Raw genomic sequence first — 6,045 nt, forward strand, 5'->3', positions numbered from 1 at the left:
CCCTCTCCCCTCCTACTCCATTCCCCCTCCCTCTCGGACTGCTCTTAGTTTTTATTTTTAAAGACAGGGTTTCTCTGTGCAGCCTGGCCATCCTGGAACTCACTTTATAGACCAAGCTGGACTTGAACTCAGAGATTTGTTTGCCTTTAACTCGCCACTGCTGGGATTAAAGACATGTGCTACCACCACACAGTATGTTTTTTATTTTTTTATTTTTTTGGATTTTTCGAGACAGGGTTTCTCTGTAGCTTTTTGGTTCCTGTCCTGGAACTAGCTCTTGTAGACCAGGCTGGCCTCGAACTCACAGAGATCCGCCTGCCTCTGCCTCCCAAGTGCTGGGATTAAAGGCATGCGCTGCCACCACCCGGCTTCCAGCATGTTTTTTTTGTTTTGTTTTGGTTTTTAATTTTTTTTAGTTTTCATCATGCTGTTTAATCTAGCACATTGCCTAGAAAGGCTTGTTAGCAAAAGTACAAATACGTCTCCAGCATGTCTCTTAGAGACCGGTTCACCCACTGCTCTCTTTGGCTGCTAGCCTCTTGTCTCTCTCTTCAGCAATTGTGAGGCGGATTCCTTTTCCTCAGGGAAGAGAAATCCATGGTTTGTTGCCCTTGCCAATAACAAAAATGTTGGAAAGCTGGGTGGCAAAGCTGTTGCCATTGGCATCTTTCACATGGACCACATCAAAAGAGCCAGGATCTCTGTTGGTGATCACACCAATTCTTCCCAAGTTAGCACCCCCAGTTACCATACACAGGTTATCAAACTTGATGAAGTCGGTTATTTTGCCCGTATCCAAATCAGTCTGGATGGTGTCATTCACCTTGATGAGGGGATCAGGGTAGCGAATAGTGTGAGCATCATGGGTCACCAAATGTGGGATTCCTTTTGTGCCCACAAAGATCTTTCTCACTTTGCACAACTTGTACTTGGCTTCTTCAGGTGTAATACGATGAACAGCAAAGCGACCTTTGGTGTCATAGATCAGACGGAAGTTCTCTCCAGTCTTGTCAATGATGATGACATCCATAAACCCAGCAGGGTAGGTTATATCGGTCCTGACTTTGCCATCAATCTTAATGAAGCACTGCATGCAGATCTTTTTCACTTCATCGCCAGTCAGGGCATACTTAAGCCTGTTCCTCAGGAAATGATCAGAGGCAGACATTCCCTCAGCTTGTGAGGGCCAGTGGACAGAGAGGCGCAAACCCGCCAGTTAGTTTATCCAGCATCCAATGCTTTGGAGCTGCTACACGCTTCAGATGTTTCTTGGGACCACGAGCCATGGCTGCGCTGGGAACGGAAAGAGCCCAGCATGTTTTTTATAGGCAGGATCTTGCCATACAGTTCGGCCTAGCCTCAACCTTCCGCCCTGCTTGACTCAGCCTCCAGCACCCTAGTGCTAGAGTAAAATAATTGTAGTCAACAGAAAAAACCCTCAGGTTTTGGCGGAGACCTGACATTTCAGGTGTTCTGGTTTGTTACCCCAGGCAGGTGGGCACATTGTAAGCCATGCTAGACGGAGACGGAACAATGAGTCTTTTAATGAGATACTGTACTTTTCCTGTCCAGAATCTTCACCCCATGTGCAGTGGCTTATGCTACTGGACTATCGCTTTGCAGTTAGATAGCTTGTAAATCTGTCAGGTTTTCTGAATTAGTAAAATGTAACTTTTCTTTTACTTATATTTCTTACTTTTTTTCTTTTCTGAGACAGGGTTTCTAGCCTGGTTTGTTGTTTGTTCTGTGATGATCAGACTGGTCTTGAGTGAGGAGATCTGCCTGCCTCTGCCTCCTAGAGCCGGAATTAAAGGCACAAGCCAGTAACAACTCCAGCCTCTGTATCTCTTTTCTAAGCACACTTTCATCAACACATTGGGTCCCTGTCTCCCCAGCATACTGGGTTTCCTTGATTCTTTCTCTAAAGTTACCTTGCTGCGGACTGGCTGTTCGTCTCTGTGTCTGACTGACATGTCAGCCTCCATCACATGATCTTTCTTCCTTCTGCTTCTGTTCTCCAAGCAGGGACCTAATGTCCTTGTATCACCAGAGCTCCAGAGGAGTATTACTATGTCCATGAAGTCTTCCTTCTTTTTAAAAATTTATTTGATGAATACAATTGGCTTTAAAACAGGGTCTTGCTATGTACCTTGAGCTGTCTTGGAACTCTTTTTTTTTTTTTTTTTGGTTTTTCGAGACAGGGTTTCTCTGTGGTTTTGGAGCCTGTCCTGGAACTAGCTCTGTAGACCAGGCTGGTCTCGAACTCACAGAGAGTCTTGGAACTCTTTATGTAAGAATAGTCTGGCCTCAAACTCAAACTTTTGTTTTGTTTTTGTTTGTTTTTTTTCTTTTTTGAGACAGGGTTTCTCTGTGGTTTTGGAGCCTGTCCTGGAACTAGCTTTTTTTTTTTTTTGTTTTTCGAGACAGGGTTTCTCTGTGGCTTTGGAACCTGTCCTGGAACTAGCTCTGTAGACCAGGCTGGTCTCGAACTCACAGAGATCCGCCTGCCTCTGCCTCCCGAGTGCTGGGATTAAAGGCGTGCGCCACCACCGCCCGGCTGGAACTAGCTTTTATAGACCAGGCTGGCCTCGAATTCATAGAGATCTGCCTGCCTCTGCCCTCCTGAATGCTGGGATTAAAGGCGTGTACCACCACCGCCCAGCCTAAACTCAAACTTTTTGATTCTTTTGTTGTTATAGTTTTTTGTTTTTTCCCAGAATGGTTTCTCTGTGTAACAGCCTTGGCTGTCCTGGAAATTACTTTGTAGACCATGCTGGCCTCAAACTCACGAAGATACTCCGACTTCTGCTGGGATTAAAAGCATGCACTACCATGCCCAGCATTTTTTTTTTCCCGAGACAGGGTTTCTCTGTGTCTTTGGAGCCTGTTCTGGAACTAGCTCTGTAGACCAAGCTGGTCTTGAACTCAAAGAGATCCGTCTGCCTCTGCCTCCAGAGTGCTGGGGTAAAGGCGTGCGCCACCACCTCCTGACAATTCTTAAGAAAGCTATTCGCTACTGTTCTGAGACAGAGTCTCATTGTGTAGTGATGACTTGCCTGGGATTTACTATGTAGACAAGACTAGCCTTGAACTCAACAGGATCCACTTCCCACCTTTCTTCCTTTCTCCCCAAAGCATGTACCACTACAGCTGCTCTTTCATCTCCCCTTCCCCCTTTAGATAATATTTACATCCAGCGGCTCATACAAATGTCAAGTGGAGCATCCCATCAATGTAGTAAATGGCATAGGGTGAAACACAATACCCTATCATCCTTTGTTAATGTCATAATGTAAGACGTTGTTTGAGCTGAGAACTACAGTTACTTAGTCTTGGTAGGTAGCTGGATGGGCATCAGCAGGCCAATCCGTGAGGACAGATCTTCACCATATCCTAGACTCCAGCTCCTATTTGCAGGGTGTTTTATTAAGGTGAAGAGGCACTGTGACCACAGCTACCATTATAAAGGAAAGCATTTAATTCGGACAGTTCAGAGGTTTAGTTCCTTGTCATCATGGTGGGTGGGAAGCAGCAGCATGCTGGTATGGTGTTGGGGAATGAGCTGAGAGTTCTGCATCTGGATCTGCAGGCACAGGAAGTGACACTAGCCAGCCTTGAGCTTCTGAGCCCTCAAAGTGACACCCTTCCTCCAACAAAGGCACAAGGCCAGACCCAATAGTGCAACTCCCTATGGACATATGGGGGCCATTTTTATTAAAACCACCATATGTGGCAACACAGCTTTTAATTTAAAGACAGCACCTCATTATGTAGTCCAGCCTAGCTTTGAACTTGCTACCATATGTCTCTGCTTCCAAAATCCTGGAATTACATGTAGGCATTGTCACCCCAGCTACTACAACCATTTTGTAGAAAGGGAAGTATCCCAATTGCCCCTTCTTAGAATTTAAAATATTGTATGAAATAGAGGAAGGTGGAGTAGTAGGACTTTGTTGAAGGCCATTTGAGAAGGGCTGTTTCCTCCTCTGTAAGTCTGACTATTGAAAAGGAATTGTTTTAGATTTATTGATTTTTTTATGTACATTTGTGTTTTGCCTGCATGTAATGTGTGAATATATACCACATGCAAGCCTGGTGCCAACGGAGGTCAGGAGTGGGTGCCACAGAACTAGAGTAGGGTGTTGTGAATTGCCAGGGCTCTGAACTGCTGAGCCATCTCTCCAGCACCAGCTTGGCTGCTTCACGTGTTTATTTTTATTTTTTTGAGACAGGCTTTAACTATGTAGCCCTGGTTGATTTTGTCTCTTGAGTGCCACCATACCTTGAATAGATTTCTTTTTAAAAGTTTATCTTTAATCTACTGGGTTACATGTGGGTTTTTTTTTTTGTTGTTGTTTTTTGCTTTTTTTTTTTTGAGAAAATTGAGAATTCAGAGGTATATCTGACTCTGGGTAGATACAAGCAAAATAGTTTAAGCTGCTCAAGCCAAAACATAAAGGTTGCAAAGACAAACTATTGTTCTCTCCAACTGGGCTTGTCAAATCACTTGACCAACAGGAGGTGGGAGAGGAAACCCTGGCTCAAAAAAAAATTGGTTGGTTGGAACCTCTAGCTTGCGCCTGTAGAATCTGAGAAGCCCCATCTCTCTCTGTTTCTGTCTGTCTATCTGTCTGTCTGTCTGTCTCTCTCCAAATCTCACCCTTTCAGAGAATTTCCAACAAAAGAAAAGGCGACAGAAAGCCCAATTCTGCATTCTTGGCAACTGCAGCAGCTCCTCCCCTGACGTTGCCAGCAGCCCGAGTCTGGGTCTAAAGCATTCAGTCTTTGAACTTGGACACAAGCCCAGCTTGTGGTGGACATGCCATCACCTCTCTCCTACAGGCTATATAAGCTTCCTGCTTCAGTTCTGGCACGTGACTTTTCCTGCCTCCATCTCTGGAACTGGAGAACTCACGCAGGGGGTTCTTTGCTCAAATAATCCTGCTTTGTTTTGTTTGTTTTCTTTTACTTTTTCATTTAGGGTTGATCTGGTTTCCTGCATTAGCAGAGAAACCTATTATCACAGTACAGAAAATCTATTAAAAATCACATCTTAGGAAAGTAGATATCCCTACAACACACTAAGGAGACAGGGAAATCCTCAGCCCCTTCCAGGAGATGATGCTCTTACACACACAGAAGTCCCCTCTCTGTGCAGATATTTACCGGTCTGCAGTACATAACTTGTCTAAATTTCTGACCTTTACCTCAGAAAGTTTGTCTTTAACTTTCCACCCTTTCTATCTTCAGTTACTGGCCAAAATCAAAAGTGTATTTCCCTTGACACTCTGGGTGGGTATTTTCCACTTTTCTCTAAAGGATGCACCCTCCAAACCCACCCTTCAATACAGCTGTTTGCACCCCCACCCCACCCCAATTGCAGAACAGGCTTACTTTTCGGATTCCAACAAAAAAGAAGCCAGTCTCTCCTTTCCTCTTCTAAGTCTTCCTCTGGGCAGCGATTAACAGTCGCTATGATACAATGAACCCGGAGCTTCCCTTCTGAATTCATTTCAAAAGTCTTAGATGTGCTGGGTGGTTGTGGCCCACACCTTTAATTCCAGGACTTGGGAGGCAGAGACAGGTGGATCTTTATGACTTCGAGGCCAGCCTGATCTATAGAACTGGCTCCATAGCTACTGAGAAACTCTGTCTCGAAAAATGAGGGAGAGAGAGAGAGAGAGAGAGAGATATCCTGGACTCACCCAGTAAAGTTATTCTGGTTTAATGACATTATTGTTAAAACAAAACACCAGAGAGCAACTGTAGAAAGGAAAGTGCTGTAAAACCTGAAGTTTTCTTTGTTTGTTTATACACAGGGGCTCTCTGTGTGGCTGACCTGGAACTCACATAGTCTGACCTGTTTTTATGCTTCTGTATTTCTGGGATCAAATCTTATTAATATTTTTTGAGGCAAGAGTCTCACTGGGGCCGGGCGGTGGTGGCGCACGCCTTTAATCCCAGCACTCGGGAGGCAGAGGCAGGCGGATCTCTGTGAGTTCGAGGCCAGCCTGGTCTACAAGAGCTACAGAGAAACCCTGTCTC

At 44.8% G+C, this 6,045-nt stretch overlaps 1 pseudogene; it reads right to left on the reverse strand.

The window, feature by feature from the left end:
* Positions 1–406: 406 nt before the first annotated feature.
* Positions 407–1,302, reverse strand: LOC142853784 (small ribosomal subunit protein eS4, X isoform-like; annotated as a pseudogene).
* Between the last annotated feature and the right edge of the window lie 4,743 nt (positions 1,303–6,045).

Source organism: Microtus pennsylvanicus, chromosome 7, assembly GCF_037038515.1.
Source record: "Microtus pennsylvanicus isolate mMicPen1 chromosome 7, mMicPen1.hap1, whole genome shotgun sequence".
In the NCBI taxonomy this organism is placed as follows: domain Eukaryota; kingdom Metazoa; phylum Chordata; class Mammalia; order Rodentia; family Cricetidae; genus Microtus; species Microtus pennsylvanicus.